Source organism: Hemitrygon akajei, chromosome 5 (assembly GCF_048418815.1).
Source record: "Hemitrygon akajei chromosome 5, sHemAka1.3, whole genome shotgun sequence".
Classification (NCBI taxonomy): domain Eukaryota; kingdom Metazoa; phylum Chordata; class Chondrichthyes; order Myliobatiformes; family Dasyatidae; genus Hemitrygon; species Hemitrygon akajei.
The window spans coordinates 179,360,846-179,385,346 of NC_133128.1; positions in this window are offsets into that span (position 1 = coordinate 179,360,846).

A 24,501-nucleotide genomic window follows, 5' to 3' on the forward strand; every position below is an offset into this window, starting at 1 on the left:
CCCATTATTATTTCTCCAGCCTCATTTTCTAACAGTCCTATATCCACTCTCTTCTCTCTTTTATTTTTTACATACCTGAAAAAGCTTTTACTAAGCACATTGATGTTTTTTGCAAGTTTGCTAGCTTGATTTCACATTTCAACTCTCCCTCCTAATAATTCTTTTCTTTGCTCTCTGTAGGGTTTTAAAAGCTTTCCAATCCTTTGGCTTCCCACTTCCCACTTTTGCTTTATTGTATGCCCTGTCTTTTGCTTTTACATTAGCTTTGACTGCCCTTGTCAGCAATGATTGTACTATTTTACCATTTGAGTATTTCTTCATTTTTGGACTACATCTATCCTTCGCCTTCCTTATTTTTCCCAGGAACTCACACAATTGCTGCTCTGCTGTCATCCCTGCCAGCATCTCCTTCCAATTTACTTTGGGCAACTCCTCTCTCATAACTCTGTAATTCCCTTTACTGAAATATTTCTACATCAGACCTTAATTTCTCCCTATCAAATTTCAAGTTGAACTCAATCATATTGTGATCACTGGCTCCTAAGGGTTCTTTTACCTTAAGCTCCCTAATCACCTCCAGTTCATTGCATAACATCCAATCCAGTATAGCTGATCCTTTAGTAGGCTCAATGACAAAATGCTCTAAAAAGCCATCTCGAAGGCATTCAACAAACTCACTCTCTTGAGAGCTATTTCCAGCCTAGTTTTTCCAGTCAATCTAAATGTTGAAGTCACCCATGACTATCATAACATTGTCCGTTTGCCACACCTTTTCTATTTTCCTGTTGTAATCTGTGGTCCACATCCCAGCTACGGTTGGGAGGCCTGTATGTAACTACCATCAGGGTCCTTTTACCCTTGCAGTTTTTAAACTCGACTCACAAGGATTCAACATCTCCTGATCCTATGTCACATCTTTCTACTGATCTGATGCCTCCTTCTCTGCCTACCTTCCTATCCCTCCAATGCAACGTGTAACCTTGGGCGTTCAGCTCCCAACTACAGCCATCCTTCAGCTACGATTCAGTGATGGCAACAGCATCATACCTGACATACTGTAAAAGTGCAAAAAAGATCATCCAACTTATTTCTATACTCTATGCATTGTGATATAACTTTGAGTACTGTATTTGCTAGCCTTTTTGATTCAGCATCCCTAATGCACTGATACTCACCTTGCTAGCTACAATTATGTCCTATCATCTGCCAGCCCTTCCTGACAGTCTGACTGCATCAATGACCTACAATGGATAAGTGCACAAAAGTCAAATAGTTGCTCCGTTAACCAGTACATTTTAGCTGCTAAGCTGTGAATCATGGTTTTTTTATGATATCTAGTGGTGCAAATGAAAGACTAACTAGGGTGGTTTCAGAAGTAAATATTGCACTATAACACAAAATGCTGGAGGGACTCAGAAGGTCAGGCAGCATCTATGGAAATGAATAGGCAATCGACGTTTCAGGCTAAGACTCTTCTTCAGGACTAGAAGGAAGGGGGAAGATGGCAGAATAAAAAGTTGGGGGGAAGTGGGGAGGGAGGTTGATGGAAGGTGTTAGGTGAAGCCAAGCGAGTGGGAAAGGTCAAAGACTGGGGAAGGAATCCAATAGTAGAGGCGGGTAACAAGACGGCCGCAAAAGCTAGTTCGCAGGGAGGATATATGGCTGTGTTAGCGAGTCTGGGTTAGTACATGGACGAAGAGTCAGAGAGCAGCAGAGATCACATAGGGGGAGCAGTGAGACAGGGTTTAACTGAACTCCCATCCAAGAGAAGATTTAAACTTCTTCAGGGCAGGCATCCCTTGTGAAATTTTCATAAGAATAGAGGCTTCCTTCTCCAGGAGTGGTGGAACAGTGTAACTTTACAAGTGTGAGCTGAATATAACTGCTAGCAGTTTTGGTGGTAACATCATAGTGTACATGGCATATTGTGGATCAATGTGACCATAATCGGCACCTTACATTCTTTCAATAGGACAATTAAAGTTTTGGCTGAAGATGTAGAAGGCTGAGGCAAATAACATTATAAATGGGAAGAAGTGGTCTTATATCGTCCATAAGATGCACAGGATAATGTGTATCTACTCAAGCTCTTCACGAGACATTTGAATAAGTGGCTTAAGGTTCCAAAGTATCCAACACCAGCTCCTACAGCTAGGCTAGACAAGATAAACTGCCAGAATTCCAAATGCAGATTGAACTGTTGCACATTTGAGACGCCGGAAAATTTGGAAAATCCTACAAAAAGTGGTGGATTGGGCCCAATCCATCGCGGGTAAAGCCCTCCCCACCACAGAACACATGGACACGGAGCGTCGTCGCAGGAAAGCAGCATCCACCACTCAGCTCACGCTCTCTCCTCACTGCTGCCAGCAGAAAGAAAGCACAGAAACCTCAGGACTCATCACCAGGGTCAGGAACAGTTCTTACCCCTCAGCCACCAGGCTCTTGAGCCAGAGGGAATAACTTCACTTAACGTCACTCACCCCATTACTGAAGAGTTCCCACAACCTATGGACTCACTTTCTAGGACTCTTTGTCTCATGTTATTGTTTACTTATTTATTTATAATTACTATTATTTCCTTTTTTTGTATTTGCACAGTTGGTTGTGTTTTGACACTGGTTGAATGGCCAGTTGGTGTGGTCCTTTATTTATTCTATTATGGATGTTATTATTATACTATGGATTTATTGGTAATGAAAATGAATCTTGGGGCTGTATATAATGAAATACATACACTTGGATAATAAATTTACTTTGAACTTTGAACATTGAGATTTCACAACTTGTGAAATCCATGATGTTCATACTCACAGGAGCTTGCTTAATGAGAAGAAACTCAATTTTTCATAAATATTTGATATTACCTGGGAAATAATGACATTAGTCAAGCTTTGGCTTGGTGCTAGACTCCATATTTGGAGAGTTCTGACCTTCAGGGTTGAATATGTGTAGGAAGATCAAATTAGACTGAACAATTATATCTTGACCAGCACTGACATGATGGGCTGAATAGTCTCCTGCATTATATGCTCCAAGTCTTTATCTCTCTGAAAGTGGCAATACATGTAGATAGAGTAATAAAGAAAGCCTACAGCCCACTTGTCTTCATTACTAGGGCAAAGGTACAAGAACCAGGAACTCACGATGCAGTTGTATCAGAAGGATGATTCCAAGAATGAAGGGGTTAACATATGAGGCACGTTTGGCAGCTTAGGCTTGTACTGATTGGAATTCAGAAGCATCTGGGGGATCTCACAATACTGAATGTAGAAAGGACTAGATAAGATGGATGTGGAGAAGATGTTTCCTATGGTGGGTGTATCCAGAACTAGAGGAAAAAGCCTCAAATTGAGGGGCGACATTTTAGAGCAAATGTAAGGAGGAAAATTTTATCCAGTGAGTAGTGAATCTGTAGAATGCTCTGCCACAGACTGTGGTGGAGGCCAAGTCCATGGATATATTTAAAGCAGCAGGTGATAGTTTCCTGTTTGGTCAGGGCATCAGAGGATTTGGCAAGAAGGCAGGAGTATGGGCTTGAGTGGGATGCGGGATCAGCCATGATGGAATGGTGGAGCAGACTCAATGGGCTGAATGGCCTAATGCTAATCCCATGTCTTATGGTCTTATAGAACATTAGACAGACCACACTTATTTGGATGGCGGAGCGGAGATACAATACGTCTCTGCAAAAGGAGGTGTAAAGCATGCCTTTCCTCCGCTAGCCTACAGATCACCCTTGAGCAAGGTATAGAACCTGCTTTAACCCTCCGATCTGGGTCACGTGAAGCCATGGGAGCAGGTTGAATGAGCAGCTGGTACATATCATGAGTCCTGGTTATGCGACCACTGATGCCAGGTAGCTCTGCAGAGTATTGATAATGGCTGGGGTCACCCATCTTGTAAGGACACTGCCCAGAAGAAAGCCATGGCAAGTCACTTCCGTAGAAAAATTTGCCAAGAACGATTATGGTCATGGAAAGACCATGATCGCCCAGGTAATACGACATAGCACACAAAGAATGAATACTTAGATAGTACAAAGGTTCTGATCTCCTCATTATAGGAGGGATGTGGAGGATTAGGAGAGGGTGCAGAAGAGGATTACAAGGATGCTGCCTGTATTCATGGGCATTACCTGTAAGCAGAGTTTGGATAAAGTTGGATTGTTTTCTCATGTTTAAGGAGCTCCCTGCTGGGTTGGTAGTAGAAGCAGATATGATAGTGGCATTCAAAGTGCTTCTAGGTGGGCACATGAAGGGGAAAAGTGGAAGCAGAAGGAATTAGTTTAATTTATCATCATGCTCGGCTCAGACATCATGGTTCAAAGAGTCCGGTCATGTGCTGCACAGTTCAATGTTCATAGGATTTGTAACCGTACGTATTAAAGGCAGAGTGTTAGCAAAGTGAGGCCTAGCACTGCAAAAACACAAACTAAATAGATGAGATTGTTGGAATCAAGCTAATGAGTGCAAACACGGAACGTCTGCTCACCATTATTGGGGCATGGAGGAACATCTGTCAACAGCTTGTTTGAAAACAAAGAAAACCAATAACAAACTCAAGCAACAAAGCAGGATCCAGTGTCTGAAAAAAAAGTGCAGAGCATCAAATCAGGTGAAGAAGATAATAGCTCAAACAATACACTGTCAAAAGTCTATGGTGCCTTCCTCTAGGTCAGTATATATTGAACGACAGAGAACATTGATGGAAATTGATACCAGTGCTGCAATAAGTATCTCTAGTCTGCAGACACCATAAAACACAGCAGGCCATTGCTGTACTGGGTATCTGCACTGATGAAAGGATCAAGGTGACATTGACTTGTTTCATTTAAAATGATGCCACTGGATGGTACCTGTTGTTAGCTGAACATATCTCCTCCTTGCTCAAGAGGGAGGAGGGAGCCCACCACTCCAAACTGAAATCAGACAATCTACCCAATTCTGGTATGCCTAGAAAACATACCTGAAGTCTGAAGTAATTAATTAAATTAGTCTTGAAAAATCATCTCATCTCAGTCTTAAATGCCTATTCCCCTACCTTTAAACAGGAATTCCAAGTTCTAAATTATTTCACAAGAGGAAATATTATGTCAGACATGGTCTCCAGCCAGAGTAGTCTGGCTGGAGACTGGTTTGGCAGCAGTTGGCATGATTGGCAGCTAGGATAGCCCTCCATGCCCTTTTCCAAGCATTCTGGCAGTGGTGAACTAGGGCCCTGGCAGACTGGACCTGCACCGGTGGCTCCTCTGCAGGGAACAATGGCGGTTGGTAGCCATGAAGAACTTCAAAGAGCGACCTAACCATGGCCGAAATGCTATGTAGATTGTGCGACAGCTCAGCCCCAAGCAGCTACTTCTCCATGAGGAAGGGTTAGAGGTGGCGAAGCATTGCAGAAGCTTCTCTACTTGTTGATTACCTCTTTCTGATTGACTGTTGGTCTTCGGATGATAGCCAGAGGACAATCCGCACTGAGGTGCGGAGGATGGAGCAGAAGGCTCACCAGAAGCAGAAGGCGAATTCTGGGCCCCGATCCAACACAATATCTTAAGGGAAGCCATGGAGGTCAACTAAATGTTGGAAAAGCAGTTCTTCCATCTCCGCAGCTGACTGAAGTTTGGGGAAAGCAATTAAATAGACTGTCTTGGACAACTGGTCCACACTATCGGGATCACTGTGACCCCAAAGGAAGGTAGCAAACCTGTGATGAGATCCATGGCAATTTGGGACCATGGGTGTCAAGGGACCAGTAGAAGCTGCTGGGTAGAGAGAGCAGACTGGGCATATTGAGTGCCAGCAGCAACAAATTGACATACATCTATGAACATGGTGGGCCACCAGAGTCACAGAAAAAGAAGAGTTCATCATGCCCCTGGATGACTGGAAAGAAGTGCTGGCACATAGATGCAGTTGTCAGGTGTATTTGCCACAGCAGGCTCTGGAATGATGGGCTGAGGGTTTATCTCAGTTTCAGTTGGGTCAAACTATTGTGACAAGATGTCCACCTTAATGTTCTTGGAGCCAGGTTGATAGGAGATGGTGAATTTGAATTGCTCGAAGAAGAGGGCCCAGCAAGCCTGATGCGGGTTGAGTTGGTGGGCGTGCTGAATGAATATGAGGTTGTGGTAGTCAGTCCAATCAGGAAGAGCTCGTTATTCCCCATCAGACAATATTTCCATTCCTCCAAGGCCCATTTAATAGCAAGTAGCTCCCTGTCTCTACTCCATAACAGTACTGGGAAGTTCTGAACTTGCACAATTTAGAGCTGAGCTCGAACACCTCACAGTTTTCTAAACTCCACCGCATACAGATCTGCCTAATCTTTCCCATGAAATAATCTGTCCATCTCAAATATGTTGAGAAAACCTTCTCTGAACTGTTTCCAACGCACCAACATCCTCCCTCAAATACACAAGCAAATTCTGTACACAATGCTTTATTTGAGGTTTCATCAATATTCTTTATAACTTCGGCAGAACTTCAAAAGCCATCTATAAAAGCTCAAGTGCCATCTATAAATTTGCTGACAATACAACCATTGTTGGTAGAATATCAGATGGTGATGAGAGGGTGAAAGAGATCAAAATGTGTGGCGTTGCAGCACAACCTTGCACTCAACATCAGTAAGACCAAAGAACGATTATGGACCTCAGAAAGGGTAAGGCAGGAAGACACTCCAGTCCTCATAAAGGGATTGAAAGTGGAGAGACTGTGGGTGTCAATATCTCTGAGGACCTAACCTGGTTCCAACATAATGATGCAGCTCTAAACAGGGCAACACAACAGCAGTATTTTATTAGGAGTTTGAGAAGATTTGGTATGTCACTAAAAAAACTCGTAAATTTCTACAGATGTACCATGGACATCATTCTATCTGGCTGCATCACCACCTAGTATGGGGGACGGGGCTACTGCACAGGATCGAAAGGAGCCGCAGAGAGTTGTTAAATCGGTCAGCTCCATCGTGAGCACTAGTCTCCATAGTATCCAGGACATCTTCAAGGAGCAGTGCCTCAAACAAGCTGCATCCATTATTAAGGACCCATCACTCAGGGCATGCCCTTTTCTCATTGCTACCATCAGGAAGGAAATGCAAAGGCACACACTCAATGATTCAGGATCAGCTTCGTCCCCTCTGCCATCCAATTTCTGCATAGACATTCAATCCATGAACACTACTTCACTACTTTTTTATTTCCATTTTTTGCACTATCTATTTAATTTAATTACTCACAATAAATATACAGTATACCTACTCTAATCCGTTATTACTTAATCTTTATTATCATGGATTGCATTGTACTAGTGCAGCATAGTTAACAAATTTCACAACATATGCTAGTGATATTAAACCTAATTCTGATAATTTTCCTATTTTAATTAGCATTCCTAGCAATAAACAATAAAGTTTTTTAACTAACAACGCACACAAAATGCTGGTGGAACGCAGCAGGCCAGGCAACATCTATAGGAAGACGCACTGTCGACGTTTTGGGCCGAGACCCTTCATCAGGATTCAGGTTAACATTTTTTAACTTTCCCCATTGTTTGTACCTGTGTATAATAATAATCCCTCCATTTGCCAATCATGCACTTGTATACCCTATGTACTTTGCATCTGAGCGCCCTGTATTCCCTCTTCACTAAGTAATATATTTTTCATTTTTCCTGCCAATACAGTTTCTTATTTTCACAAATATTAGTCAGTCCTTTGCACATGATCTTGACCTATCAATAAACCTTTTTAGTTTCCATATGTCCTCTGCAGGACTTACTTTCCTGGCTACATTCAGGACATCAACAAATTTACATCGAATTCTCCAACTTCTGGTAATTCCCTCCCTCTCCCTTCCCCCATCCCACTTTCACTCTCTCTCCTCTTCTAGCTGCCTATCACCTCTCGCATGATTCTGCCTTCTTCTACTACCCATAGTGCTTTCCCCTTAGTATCCTTCTTCATCTCTCCTGCCTATCCCCTCCCTGTTTCCCCTCCCCCACCCCTTGATCTCTCCTCTGATTGGTTTTTCACCTGGCACATTCCACCCTCCCCCCCCCCCCCCACCTTCTTTATAGGGCCCCTGCCCCCTCATTCTTTAGTGCTGACGAAGGGTCTCAGTCGGAAACATTGACTACTCCTTTCAATGGATGCTGCCCGACCTGCTGAGTTCATCCAGCTTGTTTGTACGTCTTGATACCAACCATACCTGTAGTGTCTTCATCCTAGCCATTTATGGAAATTGTAAAACTTGGGGCCCAGTGCCAACCACAGTGGCACACCACTCATTACATCCTGCTATCCAGAAAAATAATATTTGGATTTACTCTGTAAATCTCTGTAAATGTTCAATCTTCCATCATCCCAATAGATTACGTCCTGCATCATAAGCTGTATTTTTCCACTGTAGCCTTTGATGCAGCACTTTATAAAACCCACAAATTTAAAGAACGTACATCCATCAAATTCCTTTGGCCCATGCTCATCACTTCAAGGTGTCATCTGCACGCAGGGAATTCCTACTCCTTGTGGCTTTCCACAAGTGCAGACAAGCACTAACTGCACTGATATGCCAACACAGACTCCCATTAAAAGCCATATCATTCCTCAACAATTTAGTTTTCCATTCCCTCAAAGTTCAAGTGAGGATGATTCATCTGATGACTCTCCTGATTGTGATCACTGCATTTCCAAGAGCACACACGATAAATGTATTATTAAGAAGATGGATATGTCAGACAATTCCCATTAGCAAGACAGTTGGCTCCTAACACCAGCTCATCATCATCCACACATCCTAGGCAGCCTTGCACTGTGATCCATCCAAATATCAGAAATGAAATAGAAAACACTTGTGTCCTTCTAACTCTATGGTTTTGTGGTTTCTTATGGCTGTTATAGCCAGGGGGTGGAGTGGGGATAAGCTCCCACTAACTATTAAATGCTGCCAATGGTATGCATCTCAAATAGCCTCTGACAACCAAGTCCAGCTCCCAGCCTTCACGTGCAGCTGAGCTACTAAGCATGGCACAGACATTTCTACTGACAGGAGTAGGGGCAAAGGCAGGTTACTAACACCTTAAAACCAGTCACTTTTGGCAAATGGGATTCATCAGCTGTGGTTGGCAGTTCATCTAGGGGATGGAAAACTCGGATCTCAAACCTTGACTGCCTTGCAGTTATACCCACTCATGGGAAGGTTTTGGGAGTAACCCCAAGCAAAAATCCAGAGCTGAGGCCCCTAAGGCCATCCTTCATCAAGTTCAATGCTGGCTGGCAAATCCTGCAATGCCACTGGTTCCAAATTGTATCGGTCTCTGCCTTTCCTTTGGATTCATATCCTGCATGGAAGGGGAAGGCTGCTACATGGGCAACAGTTGCTCTCTCTATTGTACTGTCCTGGCTTGCGTATCATGTCGACAGCTGGGATGCCACATCCATGGCCGATCCTGACCAGTGGGGGAGCTCTGTGGCTGTATTAGTCTGGGAATGCTACGCAGCACCTGCAGAGCAGTGTGAAGGCTTCAATGTCCATGAACTAGTGACCTGAGAGAAACAGCCGACGTCAGAGGGAGAGGAATATGCACACCAAGATATTGAGGATCATGAGATTAGGGCTGAGAAATAGCGAGAGGATGAGAAATACTGCAGCAGGGCATCAGTTCCCTCATTTCCCGACAGAGCAGAAGAAGGAGGCGTTGATTGCATAACTGATACAGGACTCTGTGGCTAACAGAGTTCCAACATCCACCAACACCAATCCAGGAATAAGCCAAGAGACCCAAAATGTCACATGGAGTTCCCTTACATCCTCCTTTGCAGGATGAAGTAGAATGACCAAAACACAGAAATGAACCTATCTGTGATGCAGGAAAAGGCCACACAATGAGAGTTTCAGCTTTCTTCGTGTTACAATGCCGTTGTTTTTACATGGAGTTTTATGACCATTTCCTAGAATGGTATCCAGATCCCCCAACAATTTTATTTTAAAGCAGCACGTCAAAGGATTCCAGTCGTCTGCCAGAGATGAAGTCACAGACTAGACCAGAACAGAAGCTAAAGCTTGTGGCCTCTATGGCTCTCTACAAACCACACATGCCTATGATGCTATGATGTAAACCAGGATTAATCCACACTTAAGACAAAAACAGAGAACGCTGGAGATTCTCCACAGCTCAGCAGCCAAGAAAATGAACACACAGACCCTTTTTCGGGACGGAAAGGAAGGGGAAAGGCACCAGAATAAAAAGGGGGGGGGGTGGGGAAGGAAGGATAGCAAGGTGAAGCCAGGTGGGTAGAAAAGGTAAAGGACTAAAGAGAAAGGAATTTGATAGGAGAGGAAATTGGACTATAGGAGAAAGAGAATGAGAATGGGACCCTGGGGGGAGGTGAAATGCAGGTGAGAAGAGGTAAGAGTGGAGAAAAGATCAAGAAGGGGGAGAGAAGGATTTTTTTTTACAGGAAGGAGAAATTGATTTCATGCCATCAGGTTGAAAGTTACCCAAACAGAAAAGGTGTTGCTCCTCCACCTTGAGGGAGGCCTCATCGTGGTACATGTCGGAACAGGAATGGGAATTAAAATGTTTTCCCACCAGGAAGTTCCGCTTGTGCTGGATGGAGTGAGGATGCTCAGTGAAGCAATCCCTCAATTTACAATGGGTCTCACCGATGTAGAGGAGGCCACATCTGGAGCACCGGACACAGTAGGCAACCGCAGCAGATTGACAGGTGAAGTGTTGCCTCACCTGGAAGGACTGTTTGGAGACCTGGATGGAGATGAGGGAGGAGGGAAAAGAAGTAGGAGAGAGGGTGGTAAGGAGGGACGAATGGACAAGGGAATCATGGAGGGAGATAACCCTGCAGAAAGCAGAGGGAGAGGAGGAGGTAAAGATGGTAGGATCCCTCTGCAGATGGCAGAAGCTGCCGAGAATGATGTGTTGGATGCAGAAGCTCATGGGGTGGTAAGTAAGGAGAAAAGGAATTCTATTACTGTTAAAGCAGAAGGAAAATGGGGTGAGGACAGATGTTCTGGAAGTAGGGGAGATGTGAGTGAGGGCAGCATCAATGATGGAGGAAGAGAAACTGTATTCTTTGAAGAAGGTGGACTCCTCTGATGCTCTGGAAATGTAAATCTCATCCTCGAGTCAGATGTGGTGGAGACAAACGAATTGAGAAAATGGAATAGCACTTTTACAGGAGACAGGGTGAGAAGACATATAGTCAAGATAGCCATGGGAATTGGTCAGTTTATAAAAGATGTCGGTCGAGAGTTCATCTCCAGAGATGAAGACGGAGACCTCGAGAAAGGGGAGGGAGATGTCAGAAATGGACCAAGTGAAAATAACTGTTGTCTACTGTGGAGCTAATCTCCAGCCATTTCAATTCAATGAAGTGTTCATTGAACCTCCATCAACTCTCAATCAGCTTCATTGAAGAGCTGCGGACGTAGTAGCTTAAAATGGCAAACCACTCCAAGGAAACTGCTTTGTGACAACCATGTATTATTCTGGTGTTTCTGGAATAGGTTGGCAAGGTGTGCAATAATGTAGTCCTCAGAATATAGATTCTGTACACCCTCTACTTACTACTACTAGAGCATTCACTTCAATAGAAAATAGGCTGCTTCTTGGACTTTCTCCAAACAGGACCACAGAAACAGAAATAGCTTCCAAAATTGTACCATGGGAGTTTTTCACAAACGCAAGAAAGTCTGCAGATCTGGAAATCCACAGCAACACATATAAAACACTGGAGGAACTCAGCAGGTCAAGCAGCAGCTGTGGAAAAGAGTAAACAGTCGATGTTTCAGGCTTAATGGGATTGTATCTTCCCTCAGACAGGAGTGTGAGGTAGAGTCCAACAAAAACTAGTTCCATCCCAGCACTTCAAAATTTCAGCAGGTCCTTTCTCTAACAAGGCAAAGAGAGATGTTGTTCGTGCAGTTTCAGTTTTAAGTTGACGCCTACGTAAATTGAAGGCTATGCACAAAACTTGCAACTCAGACTGAATGCTCTCAAGGCATAATAAAAAATAATTAACAGCAGCATCTTAACAAGGAGGCCTAGGAAAGCCAGAGAGGTCCCCCCTGTGTCCCTGTGTCAAGAACATGCTGGTGTTTATTGTTAGACCCTTCCCCAGCTAAGGAACAATAAATCAAAGGGCTCTCTGCTATAAAAGCTAATGATTCAATTATTTAATGATAAATAATCTACAAGGATCTCACTTTAAGCATGGAATGATATCCACCACCATGTCCTCTCAAGACAGTCAGCAGGTGATGGGAGTTCAGGACTTCAATGTGATAGCAAGGGTGCTGATTGATTATTGCTCCTTTAATGATGTAGGGTATATAATTCAATGTATGTCCTGTACCTGCTGTAAGTGCCACAAAATATTGATTTGTTTTATAACTTGCATGCCTCATGAAAGTTACAAAATACAGTATGATATATTGAGAGTTCTCCAGACAACTTCATTATATTGAGAGATGCTGAAGGCTTTCCGAATAGTATTAGTGATGTAACAGGGAATTTTTCTGGGTGTGTGGAGACAATGTGAGCAGCATACTCAATGCAAGCATAAGAAATAACACACAGCAGGACGATTAGAATCAGAATAAGGTTTATTACCACTGTGTCAACAGATCTGTTGTTTTGCAGCAGCAGTACAGTACAATACATAAAAATTACTCTAAGTTACAATAAGAAATATTAAAAATAACTAAGTAATGCAAAAAGCAAATTAGTGAGATAGTGTCCATGGGTTAATGGACCATTTTGAAATCTTTTGGCAGAGGGGAAGAAGCTGTTCATAAAACATAGAGTGTGTGTCTTCAGACTCCTGTACTTCCTCCTTGAATGAGAAGAGAACATGTGCTGGATAGTGAGTGTCCCTAATGATGGATACTTCTTCTTGAGGGCTACCTATTTTGTTGAAGGTGTTGAACTGAACCAGATGATTTGGCTGTAGGCCTGTCAACAAAACCACTTACTTCCCAACAATCTTCCAGACCTCACCACCAGACCTATAAATTTAGAGAAGTTGTAAAGATCTTCAGATGAGCGGACCCAGTTGGAGAGTTAACTCAAGACTCGATGGTATAGAAATTAACAATGAAGATCCATATGGAGAATAATACAGCAAGTGATCAAACTCAGAACTCACTCGCTCAGGAGTTGAGCTCACAGAATGGTAATTTCCACAGAACTCGAATCCAGGACTCAGCAATGAGCACTGGTCCAGAATAAACTTAAATAGGACATAATACACAGGAAGCCCTTACAGGTCAAAAGGACTGGAGAAGGAGGAATCTTATAGGAGAGAGTAGAAGACCATGGAAAACTGGGAAGGAGGAAAGGCACCAGAGGTAGGTGATGGGCAGGTAAAGAGATAAAATTTAAAAGAGAAGCAGAAGTAGGAATGGTAAAGAGGGGGAGGAGCAATTATCAGAAGTTCAAACTGGTGCTGTAATATGAAGCATTAAACAAACCCTGGAGAAAATCAGCAGCATATGTGGAGGCACAGGAATGGCTAACACTGGGTCAAGACCAATGTTCCCTCTAAGTGTGTGTCTGCACACATCTTTTGCTACTACAGCACAAAGGAATTTAAACTGCACACAGAAGGTTGTCACCCTCTACCTCATTGGCATGTTAAGTATATTTCATGATCGTACACAATCACATTTCCTTTTCTGGTTTCTGGTGAAGATGGTGTTGACAACATGGAGTTTGTGGTGATTTGTCAGATTTTAGAACTGGCTTATTTATACTGTTTTTATTGAAGAAATTATTGATTCACTATGTCAAATCCCAAAGAAGCAAAGGTGTAAAGCACAAAAGAACTGCTAGTTCATTTAAAGCGGAATGGCTTAATGAAACAGTAGAAATTGCTACACTGAAAGCTCATGAGGTCAGGAACATGCAGCTACGAGAAATATTTATGTACAATACAGAAACTGGTGTTATCTGTGTGTATTGTCACGATGCAAAAGTTGCTGGAGAATTTACAAGCAGGAAGTATTTGGAAATGTGACTTTTTAAAGCATCATTTAGCAAGCAAATCACATATGAACGGTGTGCAAAAGCACTGGCAAGAAGATCCTTCATTACCCACAAAAGGCCTGCTACATATGTTTTGTGATAGTGCAGATGAACAAGAGTGAAAATGATCAAACCCAGAGGAGATCAAAGTTCTTATTGACAGTTACTTTATTTCTTTTAAACATTGAACAACAAAATGGATAGTCGTTTATTATCCTTAGAATAGCTTCAGGTTTACTTCTGATCAAAATTCAGTGCACACATGTTGCTGTCACTTGGGCAAAAAATTGCACAGCACAAGATTTTTCCGCACACTGGTCATTACAAATTAGAGGGAACGTTGATCAAGACCTTGCACCAGGACTGAGAGTATAGAGGTGAGAACTACTTGGAGAAACATTTCTCTTGTTTACACAATAAAATGCCATGAAAATTCAGATAAAGAACATGGATGAGTGTTATACTAATAGCCCCCATGATTCCCTTACCTTGTTTTCAGACTTACCTGAAATGTTAAAATCTTGTTTTTTTTTTGGAAAGCAAAGGAAACAATGTGCATGATCTATGAAAGGAATTCAAAAGCAATATGCTTGGACTCATACTGCTACCAAAGTACTTTAGACATCCTTCAGCAGTAATTCAGTTAACTAGAGCAAGAACATTGCCATGATGATGTGTCAGCAGCCCACCTTGGCTTTCAGTAGGTGTTTATCAGTGGGTGAACCATGCAGAGAGAGCATGAGGGCAGAAATCATAAATTGCTTGCTGAACATTCAAGCTGACCTGTGTGACAACTATTTCCTAAAAGAACCAGAATCCTTCCCACATTTGCCTTCTCTTGCGTGAAAGACACGGTACTTGCAGTTGGGCTATTTACACACTCATGTTGCTAAATTACTGAAAGGAATGCAGATTCCCATCCCAGATCAAAATCTATGCAGCTTAAAATGAGCAATACATCAAATCCTGGCTTATGAAGTGTAAACTTCCATTAAAAAGGATCCTAAAAATGTCCATTAAAGGGACCTTTATCACTGCAAGGTTTACTGTGGCTTGACCCAGAGGACAATTCTTGTGTTCAGTGATATTGGAGTTGCAAGATAATGAGATTTCTGCACAAGGAGAGTTTCACTTTCTCACTTTCATTGTAAACACTATTTGCTTACTTTGAATGTTTGCATGATTAGTTTATTTTTCCTCCCTCTGCACATGGGATGTTTGTCAATCTTCTTTTTATGGGTTCTTTTGGGTTTCTTGTTTTGTGGCTGGCTGTGGCTGAATCTCATAGTGGTGTAGCGTATACATACTTTGATATTAAATGTACTTTAAACTCTGAACTTTGAACTTTGAGGGTTTCCTTTATTTCTATTAAGTATGTGGGGTACTTTAGCTTTGGCCGGCTGGATATATTTTGGGGGAACTAGGTCTAGTCTGTCAAACCACCAGCTCTCATTTGAGTACAGATCCCTGCAACTACAAAAGAATGAATACATAATAAAAAGTATAGAACTGACTAGCACATCAAGTAGTCAACTATCAACTCAATGCCCAAAAAAGCGGTGGAGTAAACATTCTTAAACACACGTAAACAGATGTCTTTTGAAACAGTGTGGACTGCTGAACTCCGAAGCTGTTCTTAAAAGATGGGGATAGGTTCTTTTTCAATCAGCAACAACATGATGGGCTGAATAGCCTCTTGCTGAACTTTTAAATTCCCATGATTCAAAACCATGAGAGTATTTTGGCAGAATGTGACAAGTAATATCTGTGCACCATAAGTATCTAGCAGTAAACCCTCTCCAGTTAAAATATTCTAACCATTTTCCCTTCAGTATCCACTGTATTGACATTGCCTGCTCCCCCTGCCCACCATTATTGACCTTTGGGAAAGAGCCATTGACCAGTAGATGGATTGGACAAGATAATTAAGTCCTGCAGTTGCAAATGTCTTGAGGAGGCTGTGGATTCTGTAGTGACTGCACAAAGTTTTTCCACTGTTTATAAGATACATTATGTTGGGGCTGCTGTACAAAGTTCTCCATGTTACTCAATATGTGCAGCTCCAAACACTCTGATGAATTTTCTTGCTTGGATGAATACAAAGAAACTTGAGGGTTCTATGTCATTTCACATTTAGACAAATAGGTAATTTTGCTGAATTCTATAAATTTCTTACAGGGCTTGACAGGTCAGAAGTAGAACTAACTTCTCTCCTGGCTTGGATAACCACAACCAGAAGTTAAAAAATAATGGGTTGTCCCTTCAGGAGCAAAATGAGAAGGAATTTCTTCAGACTGAGAGCTGTGAGCATTTGGAATTTCCTACACAAGTGTGGCCTAGAGACTCAGTTGCTCAGTATATTCACATGAAGTATCAATAAATTCTTAAGTAAGAAGGGAATCAAAGGATATGGGTTTAGGATGGGGAAATGGTAGTGAAATAAGATCAGCCTTGGTTTTATTGAATGGCAGAGCGGGCACAACAGGTCAAGTGGCCTATCTCTGATTCCATTTCTAATGGTTTTCATTTCACTTAAGGGGAAACAATCTCTTTTATTTCCAGCCTCGCCAGCTATCTAAATAGTTTTTGGTTTTCCTTCACAGCCACACTGGATTCCACATTTACCATCTGCAATATGGATAACTGAAGCTAGCCATGGGCTGGACAAGCAAAAGCCATGACCCCAGTTGCACAAGAGTGCAACTCAGGTGTCAGCCTCCAAGTCCCACACCATCCTGATATGGGAATGTAGATTGCCAGTCTCCTAGAGCAACGGGCCTAATAATATCCCGGGAGTTCCTTAACCTCAAGCACTGCAGTGTATCAAGAAGAGAGCTCCTTGGCAACTGTAAGACCAATCAGAGATTATTGTCTCATGCTGGCTTTCCAGTAATGCCCAGATTTCATAAGTTACACAATAACGAAGGTGGTTGAAAAGCATTCAGAGTACATGCCTTACCTGTTATGGAATACAGGGAGGTCACAATGGAACTGTATAAAACCTTTAATTATGCCACACCAGGAGTCATGCCTGTGGTTCGGTCACCACGTCCCGGAATGACACCACAGCTCTGACATCACACCTTAACTCAGTCTCCTTCTGTTAGTTTGTAATATGTAAAGACCCTCAGCATCTGAGACATGTCATCTTCACAGTACTACCATTGGGGAGGAGGCACAGGAGAATGATGACCTACACTCAACCTTTTAGCAACAGCTTCTTCCCCCCCACCCACCAGATTTCTGAAAGGACCATGGACTCATGGACACTATCTCACCTGTCTGCTTTTGGCATTACTTATTTATTTTTAATGTTTCTTTTTGTAACGTATAGTAGTTCTTTAATGAATTGCACTGTACTTCAGCAAAACAAAGTTTGTTGACACACAGTATGTCAGTGATAATAAACCTGATTCTGATTCCAATGCTCCTGTTTTATTTTTCTGCTTGCATTTAGCGTGCTGTTGACATCGTCTCAATATTCATCTTTTGCACTGTTTTTGTAACCTCTAGTAATTTGTATATCTTGTGATATAAGAAATTACATGACATAAGACCAGAAGGCACAGGAGCAGAATTAGGCCATTTGACCCATCGAGTCTGCTCCGCCATTTCATCATGGCTGATCCAATTTTCCTCTCAGCCCCAATCTCCTGCCTTCACGCCCTGACAAATTAAGAATCTATCAACCTCTGCCTTAAATATACCCAACGACTTGGACTCCACAGCTGCCTGTGGCAACGAATTCCAGATTCGCCACACTCTGGCTAAAGAAATTTCTCCTCATCTCGGTTCTAAAGGGAAGCCCCTCTATTCTGAGGCTGCGTCTTAGACTCCCCCACCATAGGATACATCTTCTCCACATCCACTCTGTCAAGACCATTCAGCATTCGATTGGTTTCAGTCACATGTGTCAGTATTAATAAACCTGATTCTGATTTTAATGCAATTATTTCAAAGAATCATACAAAGAAGCCCGTTCATGCTTAATGAAAATTGGCTCAAGGTTAATCCTACTTCTCTGCTCGTGGACCATCATCCTGTAGGTTACATCTCTGTGAACTCGCATTCAAGTAATTTTTCAAATTGTGCTGAGGGTTTCACTTCCACCATTCTTTCTGCAGTGAGATTCACACACCTTCCATTCACTTCTAGGATGCCTTGGGTCATCAGAGGTTTCAGGTTTCTCAACATCAGACACTCTCGCCCAGGTGACCCAACCAGCGTTGATCAAGCCTGTGTCCCAGCAGCACTGGTCACACCTCTTGATCCATAGTCATCCAGAGGTTTGCTCAGCAAACTTGGTGATGGTCCTGATGGATCTTTTCTCTGCAGCCCCTGTAGTGCCAAGAGAGTTGGCTGTGCGCAGTGAACAGCCAGCAAAACCTTTGCACCCCACCTCTATAAGCTCACAATGTGCTCCCCACCCTGTCTCTGGCACTGCCGTACCAGCTCCTGATATTTCTCTTTACTACATTCAAACACCTCTTCAATCAGTCTTCCCCAGGCGCTGCCAGTTCTACCATGACCACATGCTTCCAGGTTTCTGAGAGAGCGACCATGCCAGGCCTCGGAGATGATGATGCAATTAAGACAGGGAACTTTAATTGCTTGCCCAGATCACCTTTCAGTTTCCAGTCAGGTACTGTGGCAAGCAAGCCTGTTGGCGATTTGGGCTGAGGCTGTGATTGGTCTCCAGCTTTGACAAAGGCTGTGGGCTTTCTGGGTTGGTGGAGGTGCTTACAGCTGTTAACGGCTGAGGAGATGCTTTCTGCTACTACCTTCAGCACCTGGTCATGGCGCCAGTGATAGCGGCCTTCTTCCAGAGCTTTTTGGCAGCTACTGTTCCAGGGTCGTTCTGCCAGGACAGAGAGGACATGATGGTGTCTCACTGATGCTCCAATCAAATTAATTTAAATCTATACTCAAGTTACTGGTGTTCCTAAGGAGAATTGATCCCTTCTGTTAATTTTACACATCTGAATTAAATCTCTTCAAAGGCTGAAGGAAACTTCTCCAGCCTGAACTATCTCTTCTCACAATTTGCCTATCAATGTCCTTGTGAATCCCCTCATCTCACTCCATGGCATGTCTTGGATAACGAGGGTATTTAAGTATTACAAACTAACAAATGTAGAAATATTTCTTTTGTTTGAAATGAAAGGGAAGATCGATAGCTCGGATTGGCTGCTTGTTTGCATGGTTGTTCACCAAGCCACAAGATTAGGCTACAAACAACTCATCACCAGTCGAGGTGACATCATCAGTGAGCAACTGAGAGTTGTTTCTGCCGACTGCTCGTGTTTATATTGGGCCGACTCTTTGTTTTGATTGGTTGGCTGTCATGCTGGCCGCTAGTCTCCGCTGGGTCTTTTGTCTCTATAATTCTATTATGCAAGAGCCATACTGAAATGTGTTCAAGTGAATCATTATTAATTGTCATGGGAATATACTAAAATCAATCAGGTGATGATTGGTATTTGTGAACTTCCCACCGTCCATTTCTCGATGCTCCTCTCTGAGGAAGCTTGCCAGAGTGGATGCAGAGTTGAACATTCCCTGGCTGAAGAATGCAGAATTGGTCTCATAATTTCACATAATGGATTAGCTAATCAGGAGAGAGATGAAGAGAAATTTCTTCACCCGAGGGTAGTGAATCTTTGGAATTCACAGGCTAAGGCCAATGTAGAGGTTCTGACACTCAATATATTCAAGACAGACTTAAATAGATATGTAACTTGTGCAGGGAAGTGGTGCTGAGGTAACAGAACAGCCATGATTAAATGATGGACTAGCTTTGAAGGGGCTTATCTGCCTCTACTTCTCATCCATCCCTTGCCCACTCATTCAGAAACATCTACCAGACTCTGTTTTTATCAGGTAAATGATTGCAGGGGTGTGCACAGGTGTTTAATATTGGTGTAAACAGAGGGGGGAAAGAGATAGAGCAGCAACTTGAGTCAAGGAGCTCTATTAAAACTGGAACAAGAAGACAAGCTGTTTTAAGTTACAGAGAGAAAGGGTGGAGAAAGCAAAGGGAATGCCTGTGATAAGGTGCAGATCGAAACTGTCAAGATGAAGGGTACTTCTAAACATATTTTATATAATACAGTTTTCAGTCACTCAGTCACAATCTATTCATTATACATGATGACACTTCCTTTAAGCACTAAATGATTACAGGAGGGATCTCTCCTGCGTTCTACTTCATGAGCAGCCCCGAATGGAAAGAATTATAATATGAAAGGAGACAAGGAGAAAACATTCAAACCATCTCAACAGTGTAATCAAGGTTAAACTCTATCATCTCATCAATTTTAAAATGTTTAATGATGAAATTACTGGTTGAAAATATGCCCATGGTTCTCTTACAGGTTGGCAAACATAAACAAGCTGTACAGTAGTTTCACGATGGGAGCTGGCAATGTCAGAACCCACGTGCAGAGGAAAGACAGACCCCAAAATAAAGATGATAACCCGAGATTATCCATACTAATTCTAAAAAGACGTCGGTGGCTCAGTCAAGCAACACTGTAAAACGTGACGTTCTCAACACTAGAACCCTGCAATTAGTGCTAATCAGGCGTTCACTTAAATAATACAAGCAACACGGAATCCCCAAGCCTACCAAAATAAGCTTAACAAGTTTAAGCAGAAAGTACCAGGAGACCACTCCAGAAAAACACGCAGAACTCTAAACAATTAGCGACCCTCATTAAACAGCAACTTACCAAGTCTAGTGCTCTAAAAGCCTCAAAGCCCAATGCACTTCAGCACGCCACTCAGGCCCAAAGAGCTCATTCCAGGTAGATTAGAGTCTTGGTAGGTCAGGGTTAATCAGGTTTGTCAGAGTTTGCCGGGGTGGCGTGACTCAAAGGGACAGAAGGACTTACTCTGGACTGTATCGCTAAATAAATAAAGCTAGATTTCTGGTACTAGTAGTCAGGAAACTAAAGAGAGATACTTCTAGGTAAACTATCAACAGAGAAATTAATCGAGCAAAGTCCTACAAGACAGTTTCCCTCTTTGTTGGAATTCCAGCCTACATCAGCCATCCACATGCAATTACTAAGAAATTATCTTTCTAGCAAAAGCTATTCTGCCCCTGCTTATTGTTAATGCCAGCACTTCTTTCAGTCAGCTTCTAAACCGTGTTCATTAATATAAAAAGCGTGAAGTCATAACTGTTGGAGCAGTGTGACCAACTTCACCATTATTGGCCAACTGATTGCCAAGAGTACGTGAAAATATCATTTCAAATCAGGACTGTCAGGAAAGAAACGTTTTGTTAGATGAGAATGAGCAGGTGATAGGGATCTGTACAAATGCTCCTATCTGTGGGAGAAGCTGAATTGCAGGCATTGCTCTGTAACAGTTCCAAAAGTTTTAAATGAGTGGCTGACTATCTGGAGTGGAGGAGATCAATACCACAGATGAATGCTTCTCAAGTCTTACTTGGTAACTTAAAGTTCAAGATATATTATAGTTAACTCACACTTTGGTAAAGTAACATTAATTGAATGTGAATTTAGTTTATTCAGCAAAACTGAAGCATATTTAAAATCAATTTGCTTTAAAAGGAATTCTAACAGGCACAGCTGTACTCAGAACCACAGTTCTTTTATTATTATGGTTTAGATCTTATCAGTAGTTTCACCAATTTACAATCTGATTTCGTGAATACAATGAAGTGTAATTCTTTGATTGAGAGGAAGAATTAAATGGTCAATTCCTATTTTAATTTAGAAAAAAAATACATTGCAGTTCTTTGGATATCTTGCTTTAAACAAATAAATAAGAATAGTTGAATAAAACGGAGGTTCAAAGAGATTCACAGAGTAATGCAACACTGAAAAAGATATTTTCATCCAGCTCACTCATGCCAGCCAAAATGCCTATCTATGCTAATACCATTTGTTGCCTGCATTTGATCCATATCCCTCCAAACCTCCCCTTGTTTGGTAATATACTTGTACCACCTCTAACATCTCATCAGGTAACTTCAGTGTAGAAAAAAAACTGTCTTTCCGATCTCATTTGAATCTTTCAACTATCACCTTAAATCTACGCCCCTGACAGTTTCGGACTCCCCTACAGTGGGAAAAAGACTGTGACTATTAACTCTATCTATGCTGATTATGATTTTATAGACTTCTCGTGGTGAACTACATATACCTGTCTGTACACACCCCCCCTGCTGACTGCTCCTGTGGCTCCTCCCACAGACCATGGCTCCTCCCACGGACCCCGGTATAAAGGCGATTGGAGCCACAGACCCTTCCTCAGTCTCCAGGATGTTGTGTGGTGGTCACTTGCTGCTTGTACTTTCTTCCAGCCAATAAAAGCCTACCTTAACCCACGTCTCAGAGTTATCGATGGTGCATCACTTCTATAAGGTCACCTTTCTGTCTCCTCTTCTCCATGGAAAACATTCCCTGTTCTACCTAGTCTCATCTGGCCCTCTAGTCTTGACAACATGTGCCCCCCCCTTTCTGTATCAGATCCTTCAAATAGCACAGCAACCACATCAGCACTCAGTACTTACTCCAAGTGCAGCCTGACAATTGATTTGCACAACTGTAACGTGACACCCCAGCTCCTATACTCAATGCTTCAGCGTATGAATGCAAAGACGCCTACTGCACCATTCTCTCTACTTGTGTCACCAACTTTGTACTTGTATACCAAGTCTCACTGTTGAACAACCCTGCAAAGGACCCGGTTATGTCCTGACCCAGTTTAACTTTTTAAAATGTACTACTTTGCACTTGTCTAAGTTGATTTTACCTGCTTTTCCTTGTCCATCTTCCCAGTTGATCAAAATCCTGGTGTAACCTTAATAAGCTGGTAAGGAAGGCGGGCTCTGTCGTGGGCAAAGTACTCGAGAGTTTAACATCGGTAGCTGAGCGAAGGGCGCTGAGTAGGCTACGGTCAATTATGGATAACTCTGAACATCCTCTACATAGCACCATCCAGAGACAGAGAAGCAGTTTCAGCGACAGGTTACTATCGATGCAATGCTCCTCAGACAGGATGAAGAGGTCAATACTCCCCAATGCCATTAGGCTTTACAATTCTACTGCCAGGACTTAAGAACTTTTTTAAAAGCTATTAATGCTTTTTGAGATAGTGATTTAGATGCATATCATATTTTTTACTGAGTTAAGTATTGTATGTAATTAGTTTTGCTACAACAAGTGTATGGGACATTGGAAAAAAAGTTGAATTTCCCCATGGGGATGAATAAAGTATCTATCTATCTATCTATCTATCTATCTAACCTGAGACAACTGTCTTCACTGTTTACTATGCACCAAGTGTCATCTGCAAACCTACTAATTATGCCATCATTTAAATCATGTATGACAAACAATAAAGGACCCAAAGCACCACTGGGAACAGATCTTTAATTTGAAAAGCAACCCTCTGCTACCATGTTCTGCCTCCTACCATCACATCGACCAAATTGGGTGCTTTATTCAACACACACAAAATGCTGGAAGAACACAGCAGGTCAGGCAGCATCTATGGAAAAGTGTAAACAGTCGACATTTCAGCATGAGACCCTTCTTCAGAACTGACAGGGAAGTGGTGGGGGGGAGATGCCTGAATTAAAAGATGGAGAGTGTGGAAAGAGGCTAGCTGGAAGGTAATAAGTGAAGGAATCTGATTGGAGAGCAGAGTGAACCATGGGAGAAAGGGAAGGAAGAGGAGACCAGGAGGAAGTAATAGGCAGGTGAGAAGAAGTAAAATGTCAGAGTGGGGAATAGTGTTGTATTCCACTTACTGTCTCATTCTGTATTCTCATCTACTATTTTGTTATACTTAACAAATGACAAAGTTTTACGTTGATAGGGCTCAGTAAAAGTGAAATACATTTGTGGTGCCAGAGACTAATATGAAAATAGTGACAGAAATATTCATGTGGTGCATGACCTTTATATTTATATATAATCTGTATAATTTATAATGAAACTAAAACTGTAATTTACTTTTGTAATTAATTTCATTAACAACACAATGCAGTGTGTAATTGTATGGTAGTCTCAAACAATCAAAGAGCTTAACAATTTAAAATGCTACTCTGAAATACATTTTGAATTGCTTGAATAAAAGCTTCTAGAGTTATTTTGTCCATTTATCCAAGTACTTAGCAATTCATTGACTTACATTTAGAAATTAATCCGAATCAGAATCAGTTTTAATACCACCGGTGTATATTGTGAAATTTGTTAACTTTGCGGCAGCAGTACAATGCAGTACATGATAACAGAGGAAAAACTATGGAATTATAGTAAGTATATATAGATATCAAATAGTTAAATTAAATAAGTAGTGCAAAAAGTAAGAAATAAGAAAGTAGCGAGGTAGTGTTCATGGGTCCAATGTCCATTCAGAAATTGGATGGCAGAGAGGAAGAAGCTGTTCCTGAATCACTGAATATGTGCCTTCAGGCTTCTGT